The 18971-nt window shown below is 45.2% G+C and overlaps 1 pseudogene; it reads right to left on the bottom strand.

The window, feature by feature from the left end:
- The window catches only part of LOC138666665 (zinc finger protein 420-like), a 104229-nt pseudogene extending 85618 nt beyond the window's left edge, over window positions 1-18611 (bottom strand).
- Between the last annotated feature and the right edge of the window lie 360 nt (window positions 18612-18971).

Below are 18971 nucleotides of genomic sequence, written 5' to 3'. Positions count from 1 at the left end.
ATGTTGGGGTAAACCCCTGTTTGGGCACACGGGAGAGCTCGGAAGGGAAGGAGCACTGTTTTACTTTTTCAACGCAGAATTGGCTGGAATTGAGATCGGACGCCATGTCGTGCTTGGAGAGCCCCTGATGTGCCGAAACAGTGGAAACCCCCCAATTATAACTGAAACCCTAATCTAAACGCACCCCTAACCCTAATTCCAACGGTAACCCTAACCACACCTCTAACCCTGACACACCTCTAACCCTAATCCCAACCCTATTCCCAACCGTAAATGTAATCTAAACCCTAACCGTAACTTTAGCCCCTACCCTAACTGTAGCCCCAACCCTAACCCTAGCCCTAACCCTAACCCTATTCCCAACTGTAAATGTAATCTAAACCCTAACCCTAACTTTAGCCCCAACCGTAACTGTAGCCCCAACCCTAACCCTAGCCCTAACCCTAGCCCTAACCTTAGCCCTAACCCTAGCCCTAATGGGAAAATGGAAATAAATACATTTTTTTTTATTTTTCCCTAACTAAGGGGGTGATGAAGGTGGGTTTGATTTACTTTTATAGCGAGTTTTTTAGCGGATTTTTATGATTGGCAGCCGTCACACACTGAAAGACGCTTTTTATTGCAAAAAATATTTTTTGCAATACCACATTTTGAGAGCTATAATTTTTCCATATTTTGGTCCACAGAGTAATGTGAGGTCTTGTTTTTTGCGGGACGAGTTGAAGTTTTTATTGAAAACATTTTCGGGCACGTGACATTTTTTGATCGCTTTTTATTCCGATTTTTGTGAGGAAGAATGACCAAAAACCAGCTATTCATGAATTTCTATTGGGGGAGGCGTTTATACCGTTCCGCGTTTAGTAAAATTGATAAAGCAGTTTTATTCTTCGGGTCAGTACGATTACAGCGACACCTCATTTATATCATTTTTTTTATGTTTTGGCGCTTTTATACGATAAAAACTATTTTACAGAAAAAATAATTATTTTTGCATCGCTTTATTCTCAGGACTATAACTTTTTTATTTTTTTGCTGATGATGCTGTATGGCGGCTCGTTTTTTGTGGGACAAGATGTCGTTTTCAGCGGTACCATGGTTATTTATAACTGTCTTTTTGATCGCGTGTTATTCCACTTTTTGTTCGGCGGTATGATAATAAAGCGTGGTTTTTTGCCTCGTTTTTTTTTTTTTTCTTACGGTGTTTACTGAAGGGGTTAACTAGTGGGCCAGTTTTATAGGTCGGGCCGTTACGGACGCGGCGATACTAAATATGTGTACTTTTATTGTTTTTTTTTATTTATTTAGATGAAGAAATGTATTTATGGGAATAATATTTGTTTGTTTTTTTCATTATTTTGGAATTTTTTTTTTTTTTTTACACATTTGGAAAATTTTTTTTTTACTTTTTTACTTTGTCCCAGGGGGGGACATCACAGATCAGTGATCTGACAGTTTGCACAGCACTCTGTCAGATCACTGATCTGACATGCAGCGCTGCAGCCTTCACAGTGCCTGCTCTGAGCAGGCTCTGTGAAGCCACCTCCCTCCCTGCAGGACCCGGATCCGCGGCCATCTTGGATCCGGGGCTGGAGCAGGCAGGGAGGGAGGTAAGACCCCCGCAGCAACGCGATCACATCGCGTTGCTCCGGGGGTCTCAGGGAAGCCCGCAGGGAGCCCCCTCCCTGCGCGGTGCTTCCCTGCACCGCCGGCACATCGCGATCATGTTTGATCGCGGTGTGCCAGGGGTTAATGTGCCGGGGGCGGTCCGTGACCGCTCCTGGCACATAGTGCCGGATGTCAGCTGCGATAAGCAGCTGACACCCGGCCGCGATCGGCGGCGCTCCCCCCGTGAGCGCTGCCGATCGCTATGACGTACTATCCCGTCCAGGGTCAGATAAGCCCAGGGCACCTCGACGGGATAGTACGTCTAAGGTCACAGAGGGGTTAAGATCCGACAACCCCTTTAAGGATGGGCCGCTACTCATGGGCCACTGCTGTGTACTTGCCCCCCAGGCTAAAATTTGCCAGTCAGCCCCTGCTAATACTGTAAGAAATCCATGTCTACATGACCCTTGTAACTTAGGTCATTGTACTTAAACTGCAGAGTCAACAGCTGACATGAAGAGATGTATTTGGTAGGAAACATTACTCGGGTAAGACCTAGTATCCAAACATTCATCCACAGGTATCAGAGGACCCATGATGTGCTTAGACAATATTTTCCACACCATTAATCCACCTCCACCAACCAAAAATGTTGACACCTGACAAGAAGGGAACGTGGATTCATGCTGCTTGCACGAAATTCTGACCATTCCATCAGCACAGTGCAACAGAAATCTCATTTGAGCAGATTGTTTTCCACTGCTCTATGAGATTACTGCAGCTTTCTTTTGCCAAGTGAAGGTTTTTGCTTACCATCTGAAAACAATGGCACTGAATCAGTTTATCTGCTGCAATAGCCCAATTGTGCTAAGCAATGGTGAGAGCGTCTGGACACATTAGTATTCATCTGCAATTGGAATGACTGTGCACCACCTATTCTCAGAACAATTTTTGATATCTTGGTTGATGAGTTTCTTATCTCTATAAGATCTAATAACACTGGAAGTTTTTCTTTTATCACACTATTCTCAGTATACTCTTGACAACATTGAAAGTAAAAACTCCATAATCTAGCAGTGATGACCTTGTGTGAAGTAATTCAGATTAGGGTTGAGCGAAACGGATCGGTCAATTTCATAAGTCGCCGACTTTTGGCAAAGTCAGGTTTTATGAAACCCGACCCGATCCCAGCGTGGGATCGGCCATGCGGTCGGCGATCTTCGCGCCAAAGTCGCGTTTCATATGACACGTTCAGTGCCACTTCTCAGCCAATGAAGGTGGACGCAGAGTGTGAACAGCGTGATGACATAGGTCTCAGTCCCCACCATCTTAGAGAAGGGCATGACAGTGATTGGCTTGCTTTCAGCAGCGTCACAGGGGCTATAAAGGGGCGTGCACACCGACCGCCATCTTACTTCTGCCGATCTGAGCATAGGGAGAGGTTGCTGCAGCTTCGTCAGGAGCAGGGATATTGTTAGGGAGGGAAGATTAACCCTCAAACCGCTTGTGCTGTAGCGATTTCCACTGTCCAACACCACCTTTTCTTTGCAGGGACAGTGGAGGCTAGATTTCTGTGCATCAGCTCTGTAGCTTATAAGGCTCCCTGATAGCTGCATTGCTGTTTGTACGCCGCTGTGCAAACCAACTGCTTTTTTGAAAGCAAAACTCCTGTTGCTTGTTTCTGCACAGTTCTCTTGTTTCTTTGTTTGTCCACACTTTTGTGTGCAACAGTCCTTTTTACTGGTGGCTGCCATACCTGTCCTGAGATCATTGTAGGGAGATTGTTATTATAGCACAGTCCCTATATATATATATATATATATATATATATATATATATATATATATATATATATATATATATATATATATATATCTGCTAGCCACTGTCTACCACTGAAGCTGTGTAGTGTAATACAGTGGGCCAGATTTTCCCAGCAGTCTCCCACACCTATAGAGGGAAATTTCTATTGCCACTAAGTGCATCTGTGTCAGTCCTGTTTGTGGCATATCTGTCAGCCACTTTCTGACACAGAAACTGTGTAGTCTAATACAGTGGGCCTGATTTTCCCAGCAGTCTTCCACACCTATAAAGGGAAATTTCTATTGCCACTAAGTGCATCTGCGTCAGTCCTGTTTGTGGCATATCTGTCAGCCACTTTCTGACACAGAAACTGTGTAGTCTAATACAGTGGGCCTGATTTTCCCAGCAGTCTTCCACACCTATAAAGGGAAATTTCTATTGCCACTAAGTGCATCTGTGTCAGTCCTGTTTGTGGCATATCTGTCAGCCACTTTCTGACACTGAAACTGTGTAGTGTAATACAGTGGGCCTGATTTTCCCAGCAGTCTTCCACACCTATAAAGGGAAATTTCTATTGCCACTAAGTGCATCTGCGTCAGTCCTGTTTGTGGCATATCTGTCAGTCACTTTCTGACACAGAAACTGTGTAGTGTAATACAGTGGGCCTGATTTTCCCAGCAGTCTTCCACACCTATAAAGGGAAATTTCTATTGCCACTAAGTGCATCTGCGTCAGTCCTGTTTGTGGCATATCTGTCAGTCACTTTCTGACACTGAAACTCTGTAGTGTAATACAGTGGGCCTGATTTTCCCAGCTGTCTCCCACGCCTATAAAGGGAAATTTCTATTGCCACTAAGTGCATCTGCGTCAGTCCTGTTTGTGGCATATCTGTCAGCTACTTTCTGACACTAAAACTGTGTAGTGTAATACAGTGGGCCTGATTTTCCCAGCAGTCTCCCACACCTACAGAGGGAAATTTCTATTGCCACTAAGTGGATCTGCGTCAGTCTTGTTAGTGGCATATCTGTCAGCCACTTTATGACACTGAAACTGTGTAGTGTAATACAGTGGGCCTGATTCTCTCAGCAGTCTCCCACACCTATAAAGGGAAATTTCTATTGCCACTAAGTGCACCTGCGTCAGTCCTGTTTGTGGCATATCTGTCGGCCACTTTCTGACACTGAAACTGTGTAGCGTAATACAGTGGGCCTGATTTTCCCAGCAGTCTCCCACACCTACAGAGGGAAATTTCTATTGCCACTAAGTGGATCTGCGTCAGTCTTGTTAGTGGCATATCTGTCAGCCACTTTATGACACTGAAACTGTGTAGTGTAATACAGTGGGCCTGATTCTCTCAGCAGTCTCCCACACCTATAAAGGGAAATTTCTATTGCCACTAAGTGCACCTGCGTCAGTCCTGTTTGTGGCATATCTGTCGGCCACTTTCTGACACTGAAACTGTGTAGCGTAATACAGTGGGCCTGATTTTCCCAGCAGTCTCCCACACCTATAAAGGGAAATTTCTATTGCCACTAAGTGCATCTGCGTCAGTCCTGTTTGTGGCATATCTGTCAGTCACTTTCTGACACTGAAACTCTGTAGTGTAATACAGTGGGCCTGATTTTCCCAGCTGTCTCCCACGCCTATAAAGGGAAATTTCTATTGCCACTAAGTGCATCTGCGTCAGTCCTGTTTGTGGCATATCTGTCAGCTACTTTCTGACACTAAAACTGTGTAGTGTAATACAGTGGGCCTGATTTTCCCAGCAGTCTCCCACACCTACAGAGGGAAATTTCTATTGCCACTAAGTGGATCTGCGTCAGTCTTGTTAGTGGCATATCTGTCAGCCACTTTATGACACTGAAACTGTGTAGTGTAATACAGTGGGCCTGATTCTCTCAGCAGTCTCCCACACCTATAAAGGGAAATTTCTATTGCCACTAAGTGCACCTGCGTCAGTCCTGTTTGTGGCATATCTGTCGGCCACTTTCTGACACTGAAACTGTGTAGCGTAATACAGTGGGCCTGATTTTCCCAGCAGTCTCCCACACCTATAAAGGGAAATTTCTATTGCCACTAAGTGCATCTGCGTCAGTCCTGTTTGTGGCATATCTGTCAGTCACTTTCTGACACTGAAACTCTGTAGTGTAATACAGTGGGCCTGATTTTCCCAGCTGTCTCCCACGCCTATAAAGGGAAATTTCTATTGCCACTAAGTGCATCTGCGTCAGTCCTGTTTGTGGCATATCTGTCAGCTACTTTCTGACACTAAAACTGTGTAGTGTAATACAGTGGGCCTGATTTTCCCAGCAGTCTCCCACACCTACAGAGGGAAATTTCTATTGCCACTAAGTGGATCTGCGTCAGTCTTGTTAGTGGCATATCTGTCAGCCACTTTATGACACTGAAACTGTGTAGTGTAATACAGTGGGCCTGATTCTCTCAGCAGTCTCCCACACCTATAAAGGGAAATTTCTATTGCCACTAAGTGCACCTGCGTCAGTCCTGTTTGTGGCATATCTGTCGGCCACTTTCTGACACTGAAACTGTGTAGCGTAATACAGTGGGCCTGATTTTCCCAGCAGTCTCCCACACCTATAAAGGGAAATTTCTATTGCCACTAAGTGCATCTGCGTCAGTCCTGTTTGTGGCATATCTGTCAGTCACTTTCTGACACTGAAACTCTGTAGTGTAATACAGTGGGCCTGATTTTCCCAGCTGTCTCCCACGCCTATAAAGGGAAATTTCTATTGCCACTAAGTGCATCTGCGTCAGTCCTGTTTGTGGCATATCTGTCAGCTACTTTCTGACACTAAAACTGTGTAGTGTAATACAGTGGGCCTGATTTTCCCAGCAGTCTCCCACACCTACAGAGGGAAATTTCTATTGCCACTAAGTGGATCTGCGTCAGTCTTGTTAGTGGCATATCTGTCAGCCACTTTATGACACTGAAACTGTGTAGTGTAATACAGTGGGCCTGATTCTCTCAGCAGTCTCCCACACCTATAAAGGGAAATTTCTATTGCCACTAAGTGCACCTGCGTCAGTCCTGTTTGTGGCATATCTGTCGGCCACTTTCTGACACTGAAACTGTGTAGTGTAATACAATGGGCCTGATTTTCCCAGCAGTCTCACACATCTATAAAGGGAGATTTAAATTCACAACAAGTTTACGTACACCTTCTAACTGGTTTTACAGTACCATATGGATTATGCCTTGCGTATCCTAAAAAGGGACCCCCGCATTATCAAAATGATGACCGATGACGATTACTGGTTGGCCTGCCTCCTGGATCCACGCTATAAAGGGAAATTGCAAAATATCATGCCACATGAGAACCTTGAGCAAATATTGGCTACCAAACAAGCAACTCTTGTAGACAGTTTGGTTCAGGCATTCCCAGCACACAGCCGCGGTGATGGTTCTCACACGAGCTGCAGGGGGCAACATGGCAGAGGTGTTAGAGGTGCACAAATCAGAAGTGGCGTTGGACAGAGGGGTTTTATGACCAGGTTGTGGAGTGATTTCGCAATGACCGCAGACACGACAGGTACTGCAGCATCAATTCAAAGTGACAGGAGACAACATTTGTTCAGTATGGTTACTAACTATTTTTCCTCCCTTATCGATGTTCTCCCTCACATGTCATTCCCATTTGATTACTGAGCATCCAAAATAGACACCTGGCCTGAATTGGCAGAATATGCATTGCAGGTGCTTGCTTGCCCAGCAGCTAGTGTGCTTTCAGAAAGAGTATTCAGTGCTGCTGGTTCAATACTGACCAAAAAAAGGAACTGTCTGGCTACCCAAATTGTTGATGATCTAACCTTCATTAAAATGAACCAATCATGGATTTCTAATTATTTTGCCCCACCTTTCCCGGCTGACACCTAGCTTTCCTGTAAAAAGGTCTTGCTTTTGGACTGGTCTTAATGACTGCTCCAATTTCTCCATTTGCAGCTGCTGTATGTCCAGCATACGCCATTTCTACACCTCCCTAAACGGTCTGACTCCCCCCAAGGGGGCCGTGGTCACCACTTGGCGCAAGCATCCGTGCGAGTGCCATTTGGCTGAAGAGGTGGGTGTGCCCACTTTTGGGTGACGGCACTGGCACATGGTCCCTCATAGTACAATGAAGTGTCTCTGGAGGTGGTGGTGCGCACCCAACGTCAGACACACCGTCGTAACATGAGGGGCCCTGGGCCAGTACCGCTGCCCACAAGAGAGTGTTCCCCCCCCCAGCTCAAACAGTGCTCTACCACTTGCAAAATTATCTCTCACTGCTTCACCGCTGTTTAGTCTGTGCGGTTAAATCATTCAATGGCACTGCCAATACCAATTTGTTGACATGTATGATGTTAGTAAAAATATTCAGGGGCCCTGTCCTACATTTACACCAATATTTTGCGCCAAATACCACTGTCTGCAAGTCAGCTGAGGAGCCCACCCCTGTACCTAGGTATGCCACCTGTTTATTTGTGAAATTTTATTTTTGCCAGACATTAACCTCACTTTATTATTTTGGCCTACTAACTGTGTCAGACACTCCTTCCAATTGTCCTTAGCTGACCACACCAATGCTGCCTGTGTACCCCTGGAACCTATTTAAACCTGCATCCAGCATACTTTTTTATTTTAGGCCTAGTAAGTCTGTCTGCGGACCCTCCTTCCAATTGTCCTTCGCTGACCACACAAATGCTGCCTGTGTACCCCTATAACCTATTTAAACCTACATCGAGCCTACTTTTTTTATTTTAGGCCTAGTAAGTCTGTCTGCGGTCCCTCCTTCCAATTGTCCTCCGCTGACCACACCAATGCTGCCTGTGTACCCCTGTAACCTATTTAAACCTGCATCAAGCCTACTTTTTTATTTTAGGCCTAGTAAGTCCGTCTGCGGTCCCTCCTTCCAATTGTCCTCCGCTGACCACACCAATGCTGCCTGTGTACCCCTGGAACCTATTTAAACCTGCATCGAGCCTACTTTTTTATTTTAGGCCTAGTAAGTCTGTCTGCGGTCCCTCCTTCCAATTGTCCTCCGCTGACCACACCAATGCTGCCTGTGTACCCCTGTAACCTATTTAAACCTGCATAGAGCCTACATTTTTGTTTTAGGCCTAGTACGTCTGTCTGCGGTCCCTCTTTGCAATCGTCCTCCGCTGACCACACCAATGCTGCCCCTGTACCCCTGTAACTTTTTTAAAACTGCATTGAGCCAACTTTTTTGTTTAAGGCCTACTACCTGTGTCTGTCTGCGCCACTCAATACAGCTGTCCTCCTCTGAAAAAAGCTGAGCTTCAATTGTCAGGTTTTCAGCCTATAGGAATTTGAAAACTGCATTGGGGCTACTAGTTTGGTTGGGCCTACTTACGGCATCTGCCGCTCCTTGGTGTTCTCCTGGTTTTTTATCCTGAGCTTCGATCTTCAGGCTTTCGGCCTATATTTTTAATAGGAAACTGCATTGGGACTACTAGTTTGGTTGGGCCTACTAATGGTGTCTGCCGCTCCTTGGTGTTCTCCTGGTATTTTTTCCTGAGCTTCGATCTTCAGGCTTTCAGCCTATATTTTTAATAAGAAACTGCATTTGGGCTACTAGTTTGGTTGGGGCTTACTAACGTTGTCTGCCGCTCCTTGGTGTTCTCCTGGTTTGTTTTCCTGAGCTTCGATCTTCAGGCTTTCGGCATATATTTTTAATATGAAACTGCATTTGGGCTAATAGTTTGTTTGGGCCTACTAACGGTGTCTGCCGCTCCTTGCTTTTCTCCTCCACTGAACAAAGCTGACCTTCAATCTTCAGGCTTTCGGCATATATTTACAAATTGTTAACTGCATTTGGCCTACAAGTTTGGTTGGGCCTACTAACGGTGTCTGCCGCTCCTTGCTGTTCTCCTCCACTGAACAAAGCAGTGCCGCCTGTTTACTACTGTTACCAATTTTGAACTGCATTTAGCCCACTTTATTATTTGGACATATATCTGTGTTTCCTCCTCATCCTGCCCATTGCCCAGCCAGTGCTAGATGAGTCTGCTGGTACATTGACCCAGACCACTACATTCCCCTTGCACGCTACACAGCCAGAATCTGATCCTGCTGAAAGTCAGGTTCCTATTCCCGCATACCATACCACTTTACACGGGGACAAAGAGGAAGGTGCAGATGAAAATGCAGGTTCCTTCATCAGGTGGGGGGGCATACTCGTTGGCGATGTGGGACCCTCATAGTACGCAAAAGTGTCGCTGCCGGTGGGAGGCGACCCCACCATGCAAACACACCGCCGTACTTTGAGGGGCCCTGTGCCAGTGCCAATGCCAACGAGTGGGCCCCCCCTGCTTGCTCAGGATCATAGCACTTGCAAAGTTGAAATACTTACCTCTCCCTGCTCCACCGCCGTGACGTAGTCCACGTTTCCTGGGCCCAATAAAAACTTGAACCAGCCCTACCCCCCACAACTTTTGACCCCCAATTTCCAATGCCTAACTATTATTATAAGATAAATTAAGATTGACAAGCTTCAGTAACAACAATGGATTTTTTGCCATTAAAATGGGCACTGTAGATGCTTTGCTGGCCTCCACTCACTGCCGACTATGCTTCCCCATTGACTTGCATTGGGTTTCGTGTTTCAATCGATCCCTGACTTTTCGCGATAATCGGCTGATTATACTCGACTTTTGAGAAAGTCGGGTTTCGCGAAACCCGACTCGACCCTAAAAAAGTAAAAGTCGCTCAGCTCTAATTCAGATTACTTAATCTTCACATTCTGAAAACTGATCATTTCATACTGCACGGTCATGTGACTAATAAGTTACAGATGAGAAAGGGTTGCTGCCTAATTTCCACACATTGAACCTCCAGTTGGGAAAGAGCAGATATCTCTAATAAATTGGCCATTTGGTGTATAATTCTGGTGTATAAAACAAAACTGAAGACAAGACTTTCACAGTTTCTACACACTATAGGGGATTTTCCATGACACTTTCTTTCCATTGTAAGTTAGCTGCCGGACACATAGTGGATGGGAGATATGTATCACAGAGGTGAATGTAATCTGTGATGTAAATATGAAGTAATGCTCTAGTACACATAGTACTAAGAGGAGTTAATCAGCCATGACAGGGCCAGGTTCAATGTGAGCAGCTGAAGAGTTGAGCTGGACAGCTGCTCATAATATCTCCACTCTTGGGTGTTTTTCAAATTGTAAAATGGGACCGGTTTGTCTCACACATGGTCTGTGTTTGGAGGTGTGTAGGCCTCCAGGATTGTGTCCCTTTGCTAAAACACTAAGAAGCTGGACTATTGTATGGAGCTTTTACTTTATGTTTCACTTTGTGCCGGACAAGCGCTGTATTTAAGTTTTCCTGTAATGTGGTTTGTGAGGAGCGAAATAAACCAGCCGGACTTTTAAATAGAAACAATTTCAGTGATACCTGATCCTGTTCCCAAATGAGTAGCTTTGTTTACACCATCTACCTGATGATCCTGAGGAACATTCTGAATTTCTTGTTTACAGTCCTGTGGTAGAAGACGATGGGAACATCTTTCTGGTGCTGTTCTCTTATTGTATAAGGCCGGCGTCACACACAGCGTAAAACAATACGGTCTGTATATTACGGCCGTAATACGCTGAAAAGTCCCGAAAAAAGTGGTCCGTAGCTCCTCCGTAGGCAGGGTGTGTCAGCGTTTTTTGCGCATGGCATCCTCCGTATGTAATCCGTATGGCATCCGTACTGCGTGGTTTTCTCGCAGGCTAGCAAAACCAACATACCGCTATAGAAGTGATCCATGTGTCCCAAAAAGAAAAGAAAATATATATATACTGTCTATATATATATATATATATATGTCAGTAGACACATATATTAGAGAGAAAAGCCGGTAATTCAGTGCGGTGTACAGTAAAATCACACTGACAGCTTACAGTAGAATAGGTAGAGTAAATGTGTACACATAGAATAGGTATATATATATATATATATGTCAGTGAGACACATATATGTATATATATTAATATTTATTCCAGCGCTAGACAGCTTGAAAGCCGGTAATTCAATTACCGGCTTTTTCCTTCTCCTTCTCCTTCCTAAAACCCGACATGATTTGAGACATGGTTTACATACAGTAAACCATGTCTTCTCTCCATTTTTTTTGCAGATTCCACACTAATGTCAGTAGTGTGTATCTGCAAAATTTGGCCGTTCTAGCTCTTAAAATAAAGGGTTAAATGGCGGAAAAAATTGGCGTGGGCTCCCGCGCAATTTTCTCCGCCAGAGTAGTAAAGCCAGTGACTGAGGGCAGATATTAATAGCCTGGAGAGGGTCCACGGTTATTGGCCCCCCCCTGGCTAAAAACATCTGCCAGGGAGCTTTCTAGGTAATTTCCCACGATCTATGAACAGCCAGCAGAGGGCGCCTCACCGCAAATGAAGCTAAATATAGATCATTGATCTATTTTTAGCCTCATTCCCTGGGGTTTTGCAGCGAGGAGCAGCCTGCATTAGCACAGCTCCTTGCTGCAAAATGTTTTAACCCCTTCAGAAGGATTTACATCGTTGGACGTTACAGATCTGCGGAGGGTAAGTATATTGTTGGTTTATTATGTTTTTTTACTCACAGAACGAGGGTCTTCAGTGACTGGATTGGGCGTTGAATAAAATACTGCAACAACCATTGTTTTTATTTCATTAAAATAATTTTAAATAATGTGTTTGTGTTTTATTTAACCCTTCACTACAATTGGATTAATAATGGATAGGTGTCATAATTGACGCCTCTCCATTATTAATTAGGCTTAATGTCACCTTACAATAGCAAGGTGGCATTAACCCTTCATTACCCCATATCCCACCGCTACACGGGAATGGGAAGAGAGTGGCCAAGTGCCAGAATAGGCTTTTCTCTCTAACAGCGCTGCGTATTTCTCGCAAGTCACACTGCTTGTCCGTGTGTAATCCGTATTTTTCACGCTTCCATAGACTTTCATTGGCGTATTTCTTGCGCAGTACGGTGACAAACGCAGCATGCTGCGATTTTGTACGGCCGTAGAAAGCCGTATAATACTGATCAGTAAAATACGGCAAATAGGGGCAGGGGCATAGAGAATAATTGTGCCGTATTTTTTGCGAGTTTTACGGACGTAGATTCTGCGCTCTTACGTCCGTAAAACTCGCAAGTGTGACGCCGGCCTAAATCTGTAGGAAACACATACATGAATTTAATTCACATACATATAGGATGTGTGTATTTAGTCCTGACTATTACCTGGTGATGTGAAGGGCTGGGGAACCTCCATTATAATGTCATTGTAGAGATCTTTGTGTCCTTCTAAATATTCCCACTCGTCCATGGAGAAATAGACGGTGACATCCTGACACCTTATAGGAACCTGACACATACAATGATACCGTTATCCCTCGATCCCTTCACAGCGTTACTGTATAATGTCACAACATTCCCAGCAGTGTCACCTCTCCAGTCAGCAGCTCAATCATCTTATAGGTGAGTTCTAGGATCTTTTGTTCATCGATGTCCTCATGTATCAGGGGGTGAGGTGGAAGCCCTGTGATTCTCGGGGGTCTTCCACTTCCCTCAGACACAGGGTCCTGACAGCGCTCACTAGAGGTCTTCACTACTGTGTAATTCTGGTTATGGAGAGACACATTAATAAATCTCACTACAGACATTTCCAGAGTCCTCACCTCTCCAGTTCTGTCCATCTGTTATTCCCATAGATAAGAATGATGTAATGTGATGTCATCAGAATCTCTCACCTCTCCAGTAAGCTGAAGGAGGATCTCTAGGGTGAGGTGTAATATCCTCTCCGCCATCTTGTCCTGGTCTCTATCCATTCTTGTAAGGTCAGTCAGGAAAATTCTCTCATATAGAAGATCTCCACTGAGAGGATCCGATATTGTAGGGACCTGAATAGGGAGAAGATGACGACGTACTGTAATATCATAAAGATCCTATGTAAGAAATCTGAAGAGCTGTTACCGGCTTCACATGATCAGTACATCCAGTCATGAGCTCCATCCTGCCCCAGTATAACACACAATCAAAATATAGTCACTGTCATGGTCAGGCCCTCACTTAGCTACCACCATGACACGGGATAGGGGTGACTGTAAGGGGTTCACATCACTTTACAAGTCAATCTCACACTTACATCTCTAAGACTACAAATTGAACACTTAACGTACCCCCAATTAGTCCATACACCCAACAAGCTAAGTGCTTCCGTAGGTACGGAAAGTACTCAGAGCCCCTTTACATTTTTCAATTTTTGTTTCATTGCAGCCATTTGGTAAATTCAAAAACGTTCATTTTTTTCTCATTAATGTACACTTTGCACCCTGGCTTGACTGAAAAAAAAAAACAGAAATGTTTGCAAATTTATTAAAAGAGAAAAACTGAAATATCACATGGTCATAAGTATTCAGACCCTTTGCTCAGTATTGAGTAGAAGCACACTTTTGACCTAGTGAGTCTTCCTGGGAATGATGCAGCAAGTTTTTCACACCTGAATTTGGGTATCCTCTGCCATTCTTCCTTGCAGATCCTCTCCAGTTCCGTCAGGTTGGATGGTGAACGTTGTCAGACAGCGATTTTAAGGTCTCTCCAGAGATGCTGAATTGGATTTAGGTCAGGGTTGTGGCTGGGCCAGTCAATAATGGTCACAGAGTTGTTCTGAAGCCACTATTTTGTTATTTTAGCTGTGTGCTTAAGGTCATTGTCCTGTTGGAAGGTGAACCTTCGGCCAACTCTGAGGTCCAGAGCACTCTGGAAGAGGATTTCATCCAGGATATCTCTGTACTTGGCCGCATTCATGTTTCCTTCAACGGCAACCAGTCGTCCTGTCCCTGAAGCTGAAAAACACCCCCATAGCATGATGCTGCCACCACCATGTTTCACTGTTGGAATTGTATTGGGCAGGTGATGAGCAGTGACTGGTTTTCTCCACACATACATCTTAGAATTATCACCCAAAATGTTTATCTTCGTCTCATCAGACCAGATAATCTTATTTCTCATAGTCTGGGAGTTCTTCATGTGTTTCTTAGCAAACTCCATGCGGGCTTTCATATCTATTGTATTGAGGAGAGGCTTCAGTCGAGCCACTCTGCCATATAGGCCCAACTAGTGGAGGGCTGCAGTGATAGTTGAATAGTTCACGTGAAGTCATTATTGCCCTATACTTCTCTTTGGTCAGACCTCATCTGGAATACTGTGTCCAGTTTTGGGCACCACATTTTAAAAAATACATCAACAAACTGGAGCAAGTTCAGAGAAGAGCAACCAGAATGGTGACTGGTCTGCAAACCATGTCCTATGAGCAACATTTATAAGGATTTGGGAATGTTTAGCTTGCAAAAAAGAAGACTGAGAGGAGACTTAATAGCTGTCTACAAATATCTCAAGGGGGATGATTTAGTGAATCCTGCTTTGAGCAGGGGGTTGGACCAGATGACCCAGGAGGTCCCTTCCAACTCTAACATTCTATGATTCTATGACTCTAATTATTTTTAAAAATTAACTTTTATTCAATAAGTTAAAACCAACAATGGTAAAGAGCAAAGCTCGGACCAAACAATGATTATTCACACAAGTTGGTACAGGTAAGGTGATAAGGTGCACGTCATCTATGTCGGTGTTCAGCTCATGCTGTATAAAGTCTGCAAGTTCTACTGCAAGCACAGTCCCACAGAGTTCAGGCCTGCGAATAGTGTGGTCAGGCTTGGGAGCCAACTTAGTTTTGCCGAAAACAAACCCAACATGATCTTGATTGTCGGATCCCGTTACCTTCAGGTAGGCAAAAGCTGCAATGGCCTCCATGGATGCATTTGAGAACACATGGAGTTCCTTCCTAGTGCTAGCAGCAAGTGAGATTCCGGCGTAGCATCTCGGTATATGGATTTTATCCAAGGCACACAAAGACTGCTTCCAGGTTTCCCATTTTGGTTCCTTATCAGGAGGTAGTGGGGCATCCCAGTCCTTGACGGTTTCGGAAAGCTGTCTCAGAAAGGATTTACCTTGTATGGTAATTGGTGCTACGAATCCCAGTGGGTCGTATAAGCTATTTACCACTGACAGGACACCACGTTTAGTGAATGGTTTGTCTGCACAGTTGATTTGGAAACTGAAGGTGTCGGCTGACAGATTCCACCTCAGGCCTAAGCTTCTCTGCATAGGCGGACAGTCTGGTCCCAGGTCTATGTCCTTGAATCCAGGTGCGTGGTCACTTGACTCAAAGGCTCTCATGACAGCCAGGCTGTTTGAAGCAATTTTGTACAGTCTAAGCTTAGCTCGGTACAGCATATGTTGGGTCCTTTGAAGTAGGTCGATTGCCACTTCTTCTGTGGGTAGAGATTTTAGTCCATCATCTACGTAAAAGTCTTTCTCTACAAAGTCTCTGGCGTCTGTTCCATACTCGGACTCTCCTTCTAGTGCGGTTCTACCCAGGCCATATGCTGTCACTGCGGGTGTAGGGTTGTTCCCGAATACATGCACCAGCATGCGATATTCCACCATCTCTTTGCTGGGGACATTGCCCTTGTACCACAGGAACCTGAGAAAATTCCAGTGGTCCTCTCTGACTATGAAACAATGGAACATCTGTTCAATGTCGGCAGTGATGGCAATGGGCTCTTTCCTGAACCTCATCAACACTCCTACTAGGTTGTTTGTCAGATTAGAACCTGTCAGCAGGACATCATTGAGAGATACGTCTTGATGTTTGGCGCTTGAATCAAAGACAACTCTAATTTGTTTAGGTTTCCTCGGGTGATATACTCCAAATGAGGGTAGGTACCAGAACTCCTCGTTTTCCTTTAAGGGAGGCTCTGGCTCCGCATGGTTGTAATGGAATATTTTGCCCATAAAGGTGACGATGTGTTCTTTCATCTCCGGATTATTGCTTAGTGTGCACTGGAGAGAGCTGAATCTGGACAAGCTTGTTCACGATTGTTTGGGAGCCTTACCCTGGTAGCTCGGAAGGGTCTTGTCCTTAAGGAAGTCATTGTCCAATATCCTGACAAATTCCTTGTCTTCCATAGACGGGGCTACTTTGTTGTCATCCTTAGTGGTACGAAACACCGATCTTCCCAAGTGATCTGCATAGGGAGAAGGGATAACATCAGGCAGCTGTACAGGATCTGGAAGCTTTTCCTTCACCTCATAGTGATGAGGACATGGTTTGCAGAATGTAGTGCACCCGTCTCGGCGTACGTATGTTAAAGGAATGGACTCCTGTTTGGTCCAAGCATAATAATAATAATAATAATAATTTTATTTATATAGCGCCAACATATTCCGCAGCGCTTTACAAATTATAGAGGGGACTTGTACAGACAATAGACATTACAGCATAACAGAAATACAGTTCAAAACAGATACCAGGAGGAGTGAGGGCCCTGCTCGCAAGCTTACAAACTATGGGGAAAAGGGGAGACACGAGAGGTGGATGGTAACAATTGCTTTAGTTATTCGGACCAGCTATAGTGTAAGGCTCAGGTGTTCATGTAAAGCTGCATGAACCAGTTACCTGCCTAAGTATGTAGCAGTACAGACACAGAGGGCTTACATTTCCTATGACTACCCACCGCAAGTCAAGTCTCTGGGCGTAGGGGGCATAGTCAGGATCATTACACTGTTGGTGGACCTTATGTATCCTTAAATTATCTCTGCCAAGCAGAAGTAGGATTTTAGCATCTGTGTCCAAAGGTGGGATAATGCTGGCTAGGCGCCTTAAGTGTGGTTGGTGGAAGGCAGTTTCCGGGGTAGGGATCTCATCCCTTTGGTCTGGTATTTGATCGCATTCGATTCGCGTAGGTAGGGGTATTTCTATATCTCCATTGAAAGGAGAAGCAATGAAACCTTGTGCTCTTCTGACGATAGTCTCTATGCACCCCAAGCAAGTATTCAGAGTGTAGGGCGTTGCTGGTCCCTTGATTCTAAAGGCTTCGAAGAACTTAGGTCCAGCTAGGGATCGATTGCTCTGATCATCAATGATGGCATACATTTTTACTGCCTTCTCTGTTAGCCCTTCTGGATAAACTCTGATTAGGCATATCAGGCACAGCATTTAGCACTTTGATTCTCCCCACATACCTCTGAGCATGAGCAGGAAACAGCTGTAGTGGACTTGGCGTGATTCTGTGGCTCCCCGCCATGGCTTGTTGCGGGACTAGAGGTAACTGCGACTCCTGGATCGCTGGTGGCTGAGGCTGGGTGCAAGGCTGATCGGTGTCTGTCGCTGTGACACTCTTCACACTTAATGGCCGATTTACAGTCCCTGGCCATGTGTTCTGATGAAGCGCAGCACTTGAAACATACCCCAAGTTCGCTGAGGATTTTCTTGCGCTCCTGCATGGTTTTTGACCTGAAGCCTCTACATTTGTTCAGGGAGTGTGGTATTTTGTGAATGGGACACTCACGATTGAAAGACTCGACGGAATAGTGTACTGCCTAACGGCAGGTACTGCAGGTGATGGCAGGTTAGTCTTTCTGACGCTTACACTGTTCCTCGAGTCCTTGCGTCTATGTGCTACGCTTTCATACCTTGATGAAGGTGTTGCTGGAGCTGCAGTGTTAGACTCCAGGAAGTCGAGGCTAGGGTCGTTCCTCATTTGGGCTTGTTCGTCAATGAATTTGCAGAACTGAATGAATGGAGGAAAGGTGACGTCATGTGACCTTTTATACCTGGAGACGCACACTGCCCACTTCTCTTGCAGACTATGTGGCAGCATTGAGACGATTGGGTTCACACCATGGGCAGCGTCCAGGTAGCACAGTCCAGACAGACGAGGGTCTCTTTTAGCAAGTTCCAGCTCCATAAGCAGGTCACTTAAGTCCAGAAGCTTGTGGGCCTCCTTAAGGTTGATCCTTGAAACATTCTGCAGTCTCTTGAATAGGGACTTTTCTATGGCTTCAGCGCTGCCGTAGGTTCTTTCGAGTCTCTGCCAGGCAGCTGCGAGTCCTGCTTCAGCTTGCCCCACATAGACCGTCCTAAGAATCTTAATACGATTTGTGGATTCGGAACCCAACCATTTTACCTGGAGGTCGAGCTTCTGCTCCGCAGATAGGTTGAGATCAGCAATGGCATCCTTGAAGGCTGCTTTCAAGGCTCTGTAGTTCTCTGCACGGTCGTCAAATTTTGAGAGGCTAGTGCTGATTAGCTCTCTGCTCACCATGAACCTGGCAAACTCGGACATGTCCAATCCTTCACTCCTTATTAACGTATTAGCTTGTGGTGCCCCTCAGGCGTATAAGTTGTGTGGCGTGGAAGGGTGAATTGTTCCTGGGTAGAATGATGTCGCTGCAGGGTTGAGCTGTGGTTTAACCTCTGGAGATTCCGATGACTGCTGCTTGAACTGTGGAGGCAGGCAGGAGTTTGCCTCGCAGTCGTCTTGCGGTGATGACTGCTCCTGAGGGGGCGTTGGTCTTGGGTCTCTGTAGGGGCTGTGGGCGATACTGGCACCATAGGTTGGGCTGACTTGGACGTTTCCGCAATGTTTGGTTGAACGTCGCTGGGGAAGGTGTGCGCTGCAGGTATCTGTTTCTGTACGTAGTCG

This window comes from Ranitomeya imitator, chromosome 2, assembly GCF_032444005.1.
Source record: "Ranitomeya imitator isolate aRanImi1 chromosome 2, aRanImi1.pri, whole genome shotgun sequence".
NCBI lineage: Eukaryota > Metazoa > Chordata > Amphibia > Anura > Dendrobatidae > Ranitomeya > Ranitomeya imitator.
The sequence above is the reverse complement of the archived record's forward strand: the minus strand, read 5'-3'. Positions and strand labels throughout refer to the sequence as shown.